The sequence below is a fragment of the Cavia porcellus genome, unplaced genomic scaffold (assembly GCF_034190915.1).
Source record: "Cavia porcellus strain 051 isolate PalLab524CR breed Dunkin Hartley unplaced genomic scaffold, mCavPor4.1 scaffold_22, whole genome shotgun sequence".
NCBI lineage: Eukaryota > Metazoa > Chordata > Mammalia > Rodentia > Caviidae > Cavia > Cavia porcellus.
The window spans coordinates 19355798-19372902 of NW_026947505.1; the positions used below are offsets into that span (position 1 = coordinate 19355798).

The window sequence follows — 17105 nt, forward strand, 5'->3', positions numbered from 1 at the left end:
CAAATAGTGACACTGCCAACAGTTTTGCTCAATGATCCAACAAAAACTTAGTACTATGGTTATCAGTCCTACACACTTGCTTTTTATCTTAAAAAGGGTAAGATTAAACATATCAAAACAGAAAACAGTTCATAAAGAAACAATTTAAAGAAATACAGATTTCAAAGCAAGTCCACTGGAGATCTTCACTGTCTATCTTATTGTCTCTAGTTTTCTTCCAAATAGTTGTTCCTATCTTCGTACACATTGAATACATACTGCATATTATAGAACTAATCAAATCATTAAAGGATGATGAAGGCTTTTTAGGTCTTCAAGATCTGACATTGGGGAAGTCAATAATGACTACCATAATGTCTTTCATTCTCTTCATAGTAGCTGTCCTTATCCTTATATATGCGAAATTGAACTTAAGAGACTAGACTAATATCAATCTGAACAGTGAATAATAGTATTGCTAGATTTTATATCATAATGTTACAGAATTAGCATTGGGTTTCTTGGTGTCTCTTCTTCAGAGTATCTGTTCATTACATCTTGCATTGTATAATCTGTTCCCATAAATAGTGTAAAAAATTCTCCTGTGTCAATTTCTACATGTATATCTGTCCTCTATATTATAGGGAAAAACAGATCATAACAAGATAACAGAACAAATTCCTAGAAAAACATGCAATGAAAAAGACACATAAGAGCACAATATTAGGTGATCTACTGTAGTTACTATGCTTTCTCTTGTTATTTTCAATAGACTTGTCCATATCATCAGGCTTAATAGAGTTAAGCATAATATTACATAGTTATTTTTATAAAAACACAACTTTGAAAACATTGTAGGACTTGAGAGCTGTTAATAATCAAAACTGGTATGGATATCTTCTACATCTTATCATCTTCAGGGTAGTTGCCTCTACTTTTAGGGTCGATACTATCAAGCATACCAAATTCAAATAAAATCAGCCAAGGCAAAACCGTGGTCTAATGAATCAGATTCAAGTAAGATCAGTCATAGTAAGACAATGTAAGTAATACAGGGTTTCAATCTAAGTTAATAGGAAATTAAGAATAGTTACCATGGTATAAGCTGCCATTTTTGGGTCAGATGTCTGTGCCCTCAAAATCTGATAAGAGTGGACAGTCCAGAACAAAATAAACTCAAACTAAACAGAGCGATAAGACTACTGTGACTTTTAAATCCTGATACACTATTAACAATGACCTCTACCTTTTTTATAGTGTTTCAGAGCTATCTATACTAAAGATTATAGCTTACCATCTCTGCCTCATGTCTACTACTCCACTTTACTGCTATAATTTGTCTACCTTACTCCCTCATTTCACTGTCTGCCCCATTCATTGAGGCCTCTCTGCCACTGTTGCTGGAATCCTGGTATCCTTTTTTCTCTCTCTCTGGCATGTCCTTCAGCACTCTCTGTAAGGCTGGATTGGTGGCCATGAACTCCCACAGTTCCTCCTTGTCTTGGGAACATCTTTTTTCTCCATTAATTTTGAGAGAGAGTTTTTCTGGGTATATCAGTCTTGCTTGCAAATTATCTTCTTTCAGGGTTTGGAATATTTCCCCCCAGGCCCTTCTTGATTTGAGAGTTTGTATTGGTAAGTCTGTTGTTATTTTGATAATTTTCCCATTGTAGTTTATCTGCTTCTTTTCCCTGGCTGATTTTAGTATTCTGTTCTTTTGGTGGATTTCTGGAATCTTGATTATTATATGTCTGCGTGTAGGTAGTTAGGGTTCTGTATGCATCATTTATCTGGATATCATTTCTTTTTCCTATACTTGGGAAGTTTTCCTTTAATATATCTGTGAATATCCTTTGTATTTCATATTTGGTTGCTCCTGCTTCCTTACCCACATCTCACATGCTTTGTTCTTAGGTTATATATCCTTTTGTCGTCTTCTAGCCTTTGAATTGTTTCTTTCTGGTTCCTCATTATTTTTAAGAGGTCTTTTCTTTCACGATCACATATCATAAATCTCTCTTCAAGTTCCAAAAGGCTAACTTTAGTTTCTGTCAAGGTATTTTGCAAGTGTTCAATGGCGTTTTTAGTTTCCTGGTAATCTCTTTGGATCTGTTTTATGTATTCTAGGTTATGTTTAAATTCTTTTTCAGAAGTTTCTCTTTCTTTTCTGATTTCCTCCATTCTTCCATCTGTGTTCTCTTGGGTGAGGCTTATCATTCCTTTAATTAATCTCTTTATATCTTGCCTCACTTGGATCAGAAGTACAGTTTCAAATTCATCTAAGAGGTTATTTTGGCTGATACTGTGTCTAGTATTAGATGGTTACTGTGCTGGTTATCTTCTGTGTTTACTTCTCCTGGGATTATTTTTTCACATTTGGCAGCTGGAGATTTTTTTTTATTTGTATCTCTTGTCATGTTTCTGGTTTCTTTCAGACTGGTGTGTCCTGGGGGTCTCTGGCCCTCTCTGTATTGCTTAGGGCCTTTCTGAGGCATGCTGACTTGAGTTTTTGCTGCCTTCCCCAATTTGCAGTTATCTGAGGTAGGCAGGGATGCAGGGATGGTGCAGGGTAGCCTCCAGCCTTTGTGCCAGTCAATTTGCAAGTTAGGCTGTACCTTGTGGATGTCACAGAGTCACGACTATTTTGGATCTGCTTATTGGGTCCCAACCAGAGGTGTGGTTCAGCCCCAGCAGATCCCGACAGTTCTCTCTGTGCCAGAAGCAGCTGACTAATGTCACCATGGTGCAGGGCTCTGCCCAAATCCCAGCTGTCCTCTACCAGACCTGTCTGCGCCAGGGGCAACTATCTGATGCCATTGCAGCACCTGGTCTGCCCAGTTCCAAGATGTCCTCCATCAGACCTCTCTGTGCCAGGGCGACTATCTGATGTTACCATGGCACAGGCTCTGCCCAATTTCAAGATGTCCTCCAGCCAGCAACACCAGCCACAGGACCCAGTCGCTAGTACCCACTGGGACCCAATGCAGATCTTCCTCTTGGGTACTGCACACTGTGCTACTTGTCTTCACTGCGTTCCCAGCACAGCACGGATTGGTCAGAAAACTGCATGGTGTCCGGCTTCGGAGCTCCGGAGCTTCTCACAGTCTCCTCCGGGGTAGCCAGGAGGCTTTGGCTGCCTCACGGCATCCCAGGTCTCAATTTCCAGCAGTCACCAAGAGCCAATACAGCTTTTCTCCTTGGATCCACTGCTCACTGTGCTGTGTTAAGTGTGGGATTCGCAGACTCCGGTTATCGGCAGCCATAGTCTCAGTACGACCTTAAATTCTCTGGGCGTGCTTAGTACAGCATGGAACAAGGCTCAGTGAGTACACCGGGATTCAGCTCTCCATCCGCGCTTTTCCTTCCTTTTCTTAGTTTTGTTTTTCCCTTTGGTTACCGCTTTGGTTAATAAGGATCGTTATGCATTCGTCTGGCCCTCTCCATGTTGTCATATTCTAGCATCTAATCTGATTTCACCACAGAGACTCTCCACCCAACCCGCTAGCAAGCCACTATTTTTTAAACTAATTCTACTATTGAGTTTTCATGGATGTTGCTGTTTGAATTTAGATTCCTTTGTAAGGCAAATCAGAATTATTCATAATAAATGGAGAAAATGCCAGTTATTTTTTTTAAAAAAACAAGTTTACTGCTCAGTAAAATTTAGTCATTACTATTTATTAATGTACTCATGAATTCCATCTTCTTAATTAAAAATAACAAAAATAATCACACTAAACTTCCCAGAGAAAATGACTTTTACCACAAACTGAGCAGAATTGATTTGATCATTTGCCATTAGTAGGTTATTTTTGGTAGATATTGATAGCTTTCAGTCCTTGGAAGTAAATAGCAGTTATTGATCTCTTTCACCCCAAACTTACTGGTCTAGTACAATGAAAGACAGCCTTAGATCAAACATCTCCAAATGTAGGAAACATCTTTTGCAGACAGGCATAAAAGCAGTTATGTGACCCTTGAGTCAGCTTGATGGAGTCCCACGGCTTGTCTTTTGAAGATTTGTGACAGAACCTTGCATGAAAAGTTCATTAGAGACTTCTGCAGCAGTGTTCGGCAAGGGTGCAGCTACTTTCCTAGTTAGAGTCAGATAACAAAGCTGCTTCAAGTCAGCCACCAAGCCTGGACAACAAGCAGAGAATTCATATTTGATGCAATCATTTCTTACACTCCTTTGCAGCCACAGCATGTCCCTGCAGTATTTCGGACGAGGCAAGGTTTTTTTGGACACCAATTATTTCACCTAAAAACCAGCTTTACCTGTAGCTTTCACTCAAATGAAGAAAACCTGGGTTCATAACAAATGAAGATATGTGATCTTTGTGGTGGTTTTGGACTTCTGGTCAGTCTATTCACGTCCACTAGTCACCTTGCATTTATGTTTCTGATAAATGTACTTTTAAGTTTTATCAAGCATTTCCTTCATCTTTTCTCCAGGGTCAAAATCATTATACACATAGATATGCATCTCATTTTTATGCTGAAATATTTTAAGTCAGTTACATACAAATTATAATAATCAATAATCTTAAACATTTGTCTCCATTGTGTCTCAGATAGTCTATTCTTTCTCTTATTGTGGTAAATCTACTAATATACTTAGTTGCATTAAATTTATTTTATCTTGACTCTGCTTTAATTAACTCTTAAATCTATACTCACTTTTAGGTTCACATGTGTACCCTGACTTCCTTATGTCTATTTAATAATATATAACAATATTTGCAAACCTCATTCAACTTTACAAGCTACTAGATTTACAATTTACAATCATCACATGATTCTAGGTTCTACCTCTAGAATGGATGAGAGGCCAGGAGCTTGCATTTTACACATTTCTCCCACTGAATCTGGTATAAGCTGTCTGAGAACAGTTGTTCAAGAGAAGAGATAAGGCCATCCATGTGTAAAGATGATCACTTGCCATGGAAAACAATTTATGGAGGACTGAGTCCCTTGCCTCCTTTCCATTTTTTCCCATTAATGAATCCTAGTGCCCAGTCATTCTCTTTGTGCTGCAGCATCTTAATCTGCAAGTCAGTTTAATCTTACTTTTTGTCTGCGTTTCTCACCAGTGCTATGGGCTACTTCGATGTTGGCAGCTGTTGTCTTAATCTGGTGCTCACCCACATCTGAGTCCCTGGAACACCTCTCCTTACTTATCATGTCTCTTGCTGTTCTGCAAAAAGAAGCTGCTAGGAAAACTTTCTCAGAAGAGTAACACTGTTTTGGTGACATCCAGAATTCATTATCCTTAGATTTGTCCAATCCCTGAGTTCTATTTTATGAGGTCAACATGGAAAGACATTGAAAATCAGAAAATCCTTTAACACATGTTAATTTCTTCAGATCTGAAGATGATACTTTTCTCCCTGAAATGTCCTTTCCTTCTGTATTAATAACTAGCAACCGAGACTGACCTTACTTGACTATAATCATGTATCAACTACTGCATGTGTATGATATTGCTCATTGGCTTGTTTGCTGTTGACTTCATTAGCATAAGAAGACAATCAAGGTGACACATGAATGCCTGCATTTTCAAAGCTCTGAAGCACTGTACCAACAGGAAAAACTCAGCTCTCATTTAATTTTCTCTTTAGGGTTAGTGGAACTGGACTGATTAATAATGTAGCCACTAGCTTTCGGGGTAGTTTAAATTAATTAAAAGTTACACTGGTTACATTGCAAGGGCTCATGAGCTTCAAGTGGCTACTAACTGCATATTTGGAGGGCTCAAGTTATAATTTCATCAGTGCAGCTAGTTCTATTGATAGGGCTGCTTTGGAATTCCTCCAAAAGGTAGGAAGGGTCTCACCTAGGGCTTCCTGCATGCTAAGCACATAACCTATATGGAGCTATACTCCCAGCCAAGAAAGCATTTTGCGGTTACACCTCTAGAAAGGAAATATGTGTGGGTGTTCTGAAACTTCATTCTGTGATCTCAACCTCAGGATCCAACATTGTTCCTTGTTTTTTCAAATGAAAATGCATGATTATCTTTCCAGTAAAAACTGTAAGATTTTACAGTTATGCAGTCTAATTAGACAAGGAAGTAGCACTACATTTTCCTCATCTTTCTGGTCGGACACTGTCAGCCGTCTTCTATCTGTCCTCCCTCTGCTGTGCAAGGTTTCAGCTAAGGTTGATATTGCATGGATCTCTTGCAGCTTCATGGGTACAACTGATGTGTTTGGCCACTGAGTGGTGAAGGAGTTTCAGATACAAAATTTCTGTTGTATGCCACTACAGTTAAAGACATGTTTCCATCTCTTTATCACTTTCTTAATAGCTGAGCTTTAGACACTACAATGAAAATTTGAGCAGTTCTCTTAGGAAATGAAAGATGGAAGACAAGTTGAAAGTGATCAGAAAATCAGCATGAGATAGGTTAGAACCTATGAAGAGCTCCCGTAAAGTGAGGCTACTTCCCACTGTGTTCTTATCTGAGAGAAAGTAAACTTTCTTGTTTAAGGAATGGTTGGTTTGAGATTTGGAATGAGAAAACCTGGGATGGGTTCATAATCAGCTATTTCATATACTCTTTTGCATTCCAGAGTATTAAGCACATCATTGAATATAGAGAAACAGCTTGACTATACACAGTTGTGCCTGAATCCTGTCTCAAAGTTTTCCCAAGAATGACAATGGTTTATGTAAATTAGAATATTTTCAAGATTTTTTTAAGGACAAGAATGATTGTCAGAAATTAGTATTCTTATATTTTTTCTACAATAAACCATTTTTCTTGTCTAACAATTCTGTCAAAGATTATTTAAAAATTCTAACACTTGTAGTCAAAGTTCTTTCTCCGTGGTATTAGTATCTACTAGTTTGCTGGATTTTATTATTTATATATTTGAGCTTTTTAGAAAGTAAATTTTTCAGGAAAAGAGTGCTTCTGTTTTTGGTTTTATTTGTTTTTTTTTTTTTTTCTATTTTAGAAAGCATCTAACTGTGTGCTCTGTGTTAGGTGATATTAGATTTTCAGTGTGTGATAGAAAATTTAATAAGGATATTGAAAAATTTTTTAATATTACACCTGTCAGTTCAATTCTTCTGAAAGTTTCCTCATTGTTTTCAAAACTTTACAAAAACATAGAGAATATTGAGGTTTTTCAGAAAAGTGTCATTTAACATAGTAAGCCTTGTACTTTATAAAAGGCATCAGAACATCTAATATATATTAAAAACAAACTCATTTCTTTAAATTTAAAGAAAATAAATAAGAAATTTAAAAAAGAAAAATCAGATATCTCACACACGAAAAAAGAAAGAGAAAGGAAGAGCAAAAATAAGATAGAGAATCTCTAGTGTGAATCTAGTATGACATATTTCAGATGTAAGAAGAATAAGTTTCAACATCATGCATAACCTGACCAAATATAAATACTGGATATTTTCCTTATTTTATTAATGCACTTCTGGGAAACAAAGGTTCCACCCTTTGTTATAAATGGCTAGGCATATTGAAAGAGAATAAAAATGCCATGCAATTAATACAAGATTGATGAATCAAAATTATTTACAAAGTTCAAAACACAACTTTTATATAAACATGAGCATGAAAACATTTTAACTAAAACATTTTAACAAAGCTAACCAGTGAAATATTAAATCTAGTTTAATGTTGAAGCTTTAGCATGTGTATGATCATGGGTTCCATTACATATGTACAGATACAACACAAATTGGTTCAAACGTACACAAAAACACACAAGCCAAAATACAACCAGAAATGCTAAAATACATTTATAATGTCCAAACCTGATTATCACCTGTAATCATGTAATATTTAGCGTTTCTTTTTTATAAGATCTAGATCAATTGTATATCTACTGGAAAAGTATTTTCACTGCAAAGGAAAATAATTGTTCATGGTGTTATGGTAAGGATAATTTCCATTTCTGTCAATTTTCTACAAGGGAATGTAACACCATCCACACCTCTGTGAAATCAAATAATTTCTAGAAGTCTACTAGTCAATATTTAGTCTCTGCTGAAAGGACTCGTAATAATCTCATTGGCCCTTTCCCAGTCTAGGATGCTTTTTTTCTGATGAGATTAACCAAAGTTTTGAGACATATTGCTCAGTCCATGGTTATCTCAGCAGACCTTTTGTGTTCCACTTGTGCATATTCAAAAGAAACGGTCACATCTTTGAATGGCTGGTGAGACTTATCCATGCTCTTGGAACATCCTGCCTGCGAACAAGGTCTTTATGCAGTATGGACCTTGGGCCATGTTCAAGAGTTTATCAGAACAATATGAGTTTTGAGGGATGCCTGATTTTGTTTGCCTGGGTGCTGGACCACAGTGTGCCGTTCAATCACTGAGAGTAGACCTAGAATTGGAGTAGCTTGGGGCATCATTGAGCTTCCATGAATAACTCATCGTAATACTCCCAGTCATTGAGGCACAGGTGAACCTCCCTGGTTGGCAATAGTTTGCACATGTTGCTACCCATCTTTCCATGGTGAATTATGTTCATTGAATGTGAATCCATCAGAATAGAGTGACCAGAAACTTGTGCCAGATTATTCCTGGACTCTGTCCTATGAGTGTGTATCTCTTTCCTTTGCTCATTTTAATGGAAACCTTTTCTCTGTCATAAACTGTAACCATGAACATATTGTTTTGACTTCTATGCATCCTTCTAACAAATAACAAACTAAGGGAGGATTGAGAAGCCTCTACCCATGAATAGACATCATTTTGGTGAACATTCAGGTGGCTGTAAGAGAAGAGCTGTGATGCTAAGCTTGTCTCTTCAGTTCATTTAAAGTTTATTAGAATGGCCATTTGTCACAGCCTTCAATAAAAGCTTCCAGGAGCTGATCATAGAAAGTTCTAGTAGGCTATTTGAGGAAATCTACAGCTCTCTAAGTAGAGCCTGATTTTCTCCAAGATAACTTTTCCCCAAGCTCACATTCTACTTCCCTTGGGCTCTACCAAAAAATACTGAGGATCCTATATTTTCTTTCCAAACTGCAGAATGTAAAATTTGATGACCTTCTTCCTCAGGGGCTGGTAGTTCCTTCTCTCAATACTAAGTATCTTGTAAATCCAAAACTTTGATTTGCAATTTTTTTTTTTACTGATATGACACAAAACAGATTTTGAAAGAGAGGAAAAAGTACATTTGATTTTGTTCTCTTTGTAATTAGAAAAAAAAACATCAATTTTCCTTCCACAAGGTAGGAAGCCTTTCATCATGCAGTAAATATCTCTTGGTTTGAAATCTATTATGTGATAATTTTACATAATTTGACTGCTACATTCACATAAAAAAAGGTTTTGACAATTGTGAGGTATCTTTGCTTCATTTGATGAAACTATGTTTTCCAGATTATTATATCCCCAAGTATTCAAAATTTCTTTGAGTTTCCGTGCTGAATAATGACTAAAGCTTCTACCTTCTCTGTGGAAATAATCTTCATGTTTGGGCTTTAATGTGTAAACGATAGATCTGGCTACCCACGAGGAGTTATTTTTGTAAATTTACTGCTTATCATTAAGTTATTTTTACTTTTTATACTATAGGGGTTTCCTTGACTATTGGTAAAGCCAAACTAAGATTTTTAGTTTTTCTGGCCAGAATTGTCCTTTGGACATGCCTTTGAAATTGTCCTTTGGAGGTTGTATCCAGCTTTCCTGAGAACACTTAATCATACATAGGGGTAAAAAGAGGGATACCATGTCACATAACCCCAAGGAATCCACTCACATCCATGGAAGTTGTGGTTCAAGTAATTTCATAATGGGCAATCTATGGGACGAGCTTCAGCTCTGAACAGTTCTCATTTGACATTTTACTTGTTCAAAAGAACAGTTTGTGGCAGCTATCTTCAAACATTATAAGAGCTTTATCCTGAGGAGCTATAATGTTGTCTGCACTATTCTAATTACTAACATACTTCTAACTACTACTACTAGCATACTAGTAACATGATAACATAATAATGTGTAGATTCTACACATTAATAAGTAATAAAATATATAATAAAGATTACACTTAAAAATGAAGTGTGTTTTAACACTGACAACTTTTCAAAGTGTGACCTTAAAATTAAACCTTATTTTAAATCTTTTTTTGTAAAGAAATGGGATTCCAGCAATGTAAATGTTTGAATACAGACAACTACTTGGCACAACTGTTTTATAGGGCCCCAGTCATTGTAGTATACTATTTGTAAGATAACATGGTATTTGAGTTCCTGTCTGACACTGAGACTCAATTATTCAACAAATTTTCATATGGTTGTCACTTTGGTTTGAGATATAAATAAAATTTATTCTCATTCTATAGATGCCATTAAGCTATATGAAGTTGTGATAATTAACAAGTTTATGTCTCAACCCTCAGTGCAAACTCCTGCCCTGTAATAAATGCTAGACTGACGGAAAGAGTCAGTCTTATGCTGGATTACTTTTGTCAAAGACAGTTCAGCAAGTGAGCTCTATTAAAGTATTAAAGTTTTTTAAATCAAATACCATTCAAAGGGGCTTTAAGAAAGCAAGTTAAGTCCCAGTGCAGGACTGGCGCAGCAAAAATTTAAATTTGATAATCCGTCTCCAATTAATGGATACTCACATGGAACTTCATGTTGAGGTGGGTTAGTAAACTACATCTGGATGCAGCCTGAAATATACCACAGATGATTAGCGATGGCGAGATGAAGTGGTAGGATATCCTGGACATATTTCCCATGTCTGTCATGGAGAATACCTGTCATCCTACTTAGATAAATTCGCATCATTTATCTAGGGGACTTCTCCTGCCCATGACTTTGCACCTTGGCATGTACTCTCAGCACCTCAAAGCATTGATGGTCAATTAGGGTTAGGCACTGGCTAATACAATTCAGAAGAGTAAAATGAAAAACTGAGAATCTCAGTGTAATAATTTTCAGTTAGAACCATTGCTGTCAAATTGATTAAAATGTCTGTGTCTTTTACTTAGGGCACCCAGGCTGCTGAGGTCAATGAGATAGACATTAATAAAACTGATTAAGGTTTTTTACAAGAGCTTGTGATTTTTGATTTTTCAGTATGTTCAACTTCAACTCCAAATTTCTATCTCCTTGAGACTATATCCTGTATCCCTGGTTTTCCTGAGGTCGTATGTTTATACTTAGAGTCTTGAGAAAATTTTCCCTGTCTGTCAGTAAGACCCAATTTAATTTTTTGTCAGTACATCATAGACTAATACTTAATACAATACAAACTAAAGGAATTGTGAAAATGAAGTACAGAGGCACATGAAACTCTAGGATAATTTTTGTTGCTTGATTCAATGGCTATAACCTGAAAACTTTTTTAAAAACTTCCAAATTTTTACTTTCAATTTCTAAACCATGATTCATGAAAAGAATAGTTAATCAAATACTTTATTAATGCTAATGAACTTAGGGAAATATAGAACACCATCAACTTTTTTTTTTTTGCATATAGCTTGAGCACTTTATAGCACATTTGAGGCCCAATATAACTAATGCAATCGGTACATTTATATTCATTAATTGGAAAGTGGAGAACAGGTTTATGATTCTAAATGGCCATAGAGGTCTATAGTAGCTTTACTTAATGTTTAAAATGTAAAATTTAAGCAATTATATTAAAATACATGAAAGGTATTTGGAACTAAGTCTTTCCTACAGTCATAAACCAATTCCTGATGCACTGCTAGCTTGTTCCACCGTCACAGTAAAGTGTTTTGTGTCTAACAAGAGAGATACTTATTTCCTACACTCACAGCCCTAATTGCACTTGCTTAATAATCATTGACATAGGACCATGGTGATGGACCCTGTCATAACAACCACCTGCAAGCCTAATTCCTACAGTATTTATTTATTTTTATTTTAAAGAGGAAAAAAAATAAAAAGAAACAAACAATAACAGCAATAAAAAAGCAACAATGATATAGGATTTAAAAGCATGATGAGGAATTTAGCAATGGTTGCCATATTGCATATCATGATCTTCAAAAGAGATGCTCAGGTTACCAGATATAGGCGTGCAAAACTGAACAAACATACGAACATTAAGTGTTCTTTTCCATAAACGAACGGAATTACTGGTACAACTATCTTAGCTAGTATCTATTGCAGGCTTTGCATCTTCCCAAAGTTTCAAATTTGTTAATATATCCTGCCGTTAAGACAAGAGGCAAGTTTTTAGCTTGTATGTGAAATTGTGACTCATTCCCTGTTCATGGGAAGGCCACACACATCACTTAGAGCAATCAAGAAGTTAGGCTCTTCTCGTTTCACAGCACACTCATATTTTAATCTGTGTTTGTTTGTTTGTTTGGTTTTTGGGCTCTTGTGTCCCAGCCTTTCCATCTCGCAGAAGCTTTATTTCTCCCCGGAGCTGAGACTTTCAAAGTTTCACCAACACACTGTACGGTTTCTCCCACATTCTTGTTGTTAGGCTTGACTTCTTAGATAAACCCACCAGTTATCAAGAAGCACTTGAAATTCTTAGAGCCCAGGGAGATTGCCATTAAGCTGTTAGTACAGCCGTTTTTCTAATTCATGATCTCACTGTTTTTGTCTCTTTATACTGCAATTTTCCTGGGGGAGGAAATTAGGCCCTTAAAAGGTCATTTATGATCAATGTTCATACATACATCTCAAATAAAATCTACCCTTAGTAAAGCTATTAGGGCTTTCATGCCCACATCACTGTATCCAATAGTATGTTTCAATTTAAAAAAAAATAATGCTTCAAATAGTGAGAAAGACTTTGCCACTACCTAAGGGATGAAAAGAGAATCTGAATGGAAGACTGGTCATGTAAATGCCTGTTACGACCACAGTCCCATTAGTGCCATTCCTATGGTGAACTATCTAGACGAACCCTGAACTCTAATGGTGTGTAATGCCTTATCAACCACCTAGTCGAGGGAAATGATTCTAATGAGATCATTTCACACTGAAGGCTTCCTCTTAAGAAAACTCTCCTTACTGATAGTGTGTGCTTTCCTTAAGGAAAGAGGCAACTGCACTGGGGACCACAATCTGGTGTGAGTGTCTGTATTATCAATCACAGTCTGCAGATACAAATCCTGGTTCTTTCATATCTATCTCCGATCCTCACATGAACTCCCACCTCAGCTGTGGCAATGTAAAAATGGCAATCACGATGGTAAAGTGGCAAAATACGTAGAAATTAGATTATAGACTCATCTATCCGTAATATTCCTTGTCTGGGGAATTCACAATGTGACCATCTCACCTCGCAAATACTTAAATTACCAACTGAAGGTGTGACCCACACCAAAACCTTTAGTTGAATATGCTTTAATCTCTGATGTACAATGATCATTATCTTACTCCCAACATTTTATTGACATTTCACAGTACTGCTCAGTAGTAATTCACTATAACCTAGGTACCTATGTGTAACCCATGTGTAACTAGTTATGCGTGTGGGTTGGGGGATATCAATATAGTTAAGATAGGAATTTATAGCAGGTTCCAAAATATATACAATGTTAATGGCCAGAAAATAACATAGTAGTAGCAGGCTGTGATAATAATCACATATTGTGATAATGGAGACAAATACAAATCACTATGAGGGAGCAGAGGAGAGAATTTTACTTAGTTGTGGGGATCCAAAAAGGCTTTGAAGAAGATGAGCATGAGCTGAAGTTTTGGGATTGGTTGGGCTTGGACAGGTAGATGAAGAAGAGAAGGGCTTAAGCGACTTTTTGCTGTGGTGAGGCAGAATGCATTTGTGTGAAGAGGAGAAAACCTCCAAACAGTGTAACTTCTTTCCTGGCTGTCACACATTTTTAACTTTGAGGGAAAATGGAAGAAAATCTATCGAACCAATTGTCTTGGCTGTTTCAGTGTGATCACAGCATTACTTATATGGACTGTCAAATGAGAGGTGAGTTCATAAAAGGATATTAATGTATCCTTTTCATTGAGCAAAGTAGCATTACAGAAAAGGTGATTTCAAAGGCACATGGCTCTTTCATTACTGCCTTCCGGGCTGATGCTTGATCACTGAAAACAGGCTGCTTTGTTCCAGCTTTCTCTGATGTTTGGCATTATCCAGAATACATATGCTCTGACTTGGAAAGAATCAGTCTGCAAAGATTTAATAGATGTGAGACTCACATATTCAAAGTATGTATCTCGTGGTTAAAATGAAATGAATGCCATTTTAATATGCATGTCTATGTATACACAAACATATTTCAGACACATCTCAACAAAATTTTAAAAAGCAATTACACCTGAGACTATGAAAGTTGGTTATTTTTAAAATTCACCATTTTATAGAAGAACCAAAGAAGAACATGTTTTAAGAGCCATTATATTAGTGATAACAAAGTCTATGCAGTTTCAGAGATTTGAGGTTGGCCGTATATCCTTGGCACCTTTCACAGGCACAACTTCCTAGTGGTGGACATCACTGAACATTCTCTTTATAAAGATGAGCTAGCAGGTTTGGAGGTTAGAAAAAACTGGAAGTCAGAAAACATAAAAGAGAAATGTTGAAGGTTAGCATTTGTGTGAGATTCTTTTCCTTATATGACCGGGAGAAATGAATTTTTTTCTTTTTTACAAAAGAAAAGAAATGCTTAGAACAAGACTTAGAAAGTCAGAAGTTTTTTATGTGGTGACCAAAACTCACAGAATTTTCTCACTGAATTCTCTGGCTCTCTGTCCCTGTGAATTGATACATAATCTCACACGAATCTATCATTTCACTTTGGATCATATTTGAAACTTTGAAAGGAAAATGATGCTCCAAGACGGGTGTTGGATTTATAGCACATCTGCAATTAGATACTCACTGTGTGGAAATTAAGCCCAGAGGCTGTACCTGAAATTGACCAGGTTAACGTGTGTTCTATTTAACGCGACAAAAAATACCACGCTACTTCCCTACTTGAAATCCTTTCCTTTCCTGCACTCACTTAAAGCAGCCTCTTGTCTTCCCAGACTTTCTCTTCCTTCCTCTCTTCGCTTAGTTTTACAATACTCCCCAAACAGACTACAGAGGTTATGTATTTGTTGCCTAGACCACTGCTTCTCAGACTTTAATGTACTTACAAATCATCTGGGGACCTTGTTAAAAACGCGGGTTCTGATTCATCACGTCTGGGCCTGGCCGAGACTCTAACAAGTTCCCAGGTGACACAACAAGGCACATTTCGGACAGTGAACCTGGACTACGAGTGACCTTTTACTAAATTGGTGCTTCTTCCTGGACCCCTGTAACTGGAAAAGTGAATTCTCTGACTCTGAGGTTGCTTCAAATTTGATGGCTTTTGTGTCTGGGTAATTTCACAAAGGCTGCATGATTCCGCCCCCTTCTATCTACTTCTGTTGTCTCTATTTTTTTCTTATCAATCTATCTTCTTTCCAAACAGTTTAGACATAAAGCTACTTGAAGTTTCTAGAATGTATTAGACTCCTCATCTCAGTCCCTTTCCAAATACTTCTTCCTCTGCTCATCTTAGGATCTTGTGATATTTCCTTTGAATTCTAGCTTAGGTGTCCTCTCCTTAGGAATCATTCTCCAGTCTCTTTCCCACATAACTGCTCAGTTAAGCAGTTTCTGGTATCTTCCCATCATATCTTGTATTTTCTGCATAATTGCAGCTTTATCATAGTTGGCTGCAATTATCTGCCTAGTTGACCGTTCCTCAGGGTGAGGAAACTATTATGGCTTTCATCTCTGATACTTACTGCTCATCACAACGTCTGACACAGAGGAGGCTCTTCTTAAAGTTTGTTGACTAAAGGAAGCAGGGAGATTGAGGTGTTGTAGTCAGGCTAAAATCTAATGCAAGATCTTTTTTTCCTGCAACTGAGATGGTAGTAATAATATTAAACCCACAAAAAGTTAAATACAGAGTGAGGTAACACTGAAGATGTAAAATGTTAGTATGTAGTTAGTTGACGAAAAGAGATCGTAGCAAATAAGTATTCTGAGATCACTGGAGAAAAATGACACCATGAACTTTCTATTCCTTAATAATTCGATGTGTTCCACAAAGGATTCGAGACATGATAATGCTGTGTACTGGGGTTAAAAAAGCATAAGGATGGAAGTGGTTGAGAGAACAATGTGAGAAAACACAGGAGTGCAGAAGCACAGCATACACTGCAGGTTGCAGGGCAGAACAGAATCTCGTCTACAAGAATACTCTCTGTTACATAGTGGACAACAGTGTTTGTATGCTTGGTCTTTATTTCCACTTTATCTGATTTCCTCTCTCTGACTTCTGTGGGACAAATGACTGTGCTTGTGTCCTCTGGCTTCTGGTGGGAGTTGGTAATAGGGCATCCAAGAAGGAGTATGTGGCCAGGACATTTATTTTTGTAGGTTGCCTAGGACTGGCTGTGCATCTATGTTTGTTCCACTATCTATTGCACTCTCATACCTTTGTTTAAAGCTAGATTGGATGCCAGATTTAGTAACATTTTTAATTATAAGGAACTACTAATGCCAAGAATACTTTTAATTTCTTACTATGTCTCAGGTAAGAGTTGTGAGTGTTTAATTCAGAAAAATTCAGAAAAGAACCAATCTAAAATCTTGTCCCTACACATTTTAGATTTAGTGGCGTAAGGAGACTGTACACCATCTTGAAAGTAAGAAACTATCCCTACTATACTTTAAAGTCTATGGTTCCATAAGGTTTATTTCTATCCGTCTGATTTTATTGCGCAGTTGTAATGCAATAGTACGAAGGGGAAGCAGTCTGGGGTTGCTGCAGTTTTAGCAGGGTGGATTGGCCAGAGCTAGTGCCTGTCTTCTTTCCTGTAGCTCTATTTTTCATTTCTCCACTATTCATTGTCCTTCTATGCAGTGGAGGGGTTAAAAAATAATTGGATACAAAGCTAAACATTAGCATCTATGATGAAAAGTTTCTCAGGAAGGAGACTGAACTAATATGAAGCTTTTTTGCTTATCTGGCCTGCCTTAAAGTTATTGAGAGTTGTTTTCAGTTTACTAAATACCAGTAGATATAAAGCTAGGCATGGTGGTGCACTCCTGTAATCCCAGCACTTGGGAGGCTGACGCAGGAGAATCACTTGCAAATTCAAGACTAGCCTGGGCTACAAAGTGAGCCC

The 17105-nt window shown here is 37.0% G+C and overlaps 1 protein-coding gene across 3 annotated transcripts in view; it reads left to right on the top strand.

Annotated features, from left to right (window-relative positions):
* The window catches only part of Themis (thymocyte selection associated), a 169176-nt gene that overhangs the window by 19324 nt on the left and 132747 nt on the right, over positions 1-17105 (top strand). The window lies entirely within an intron of this gene.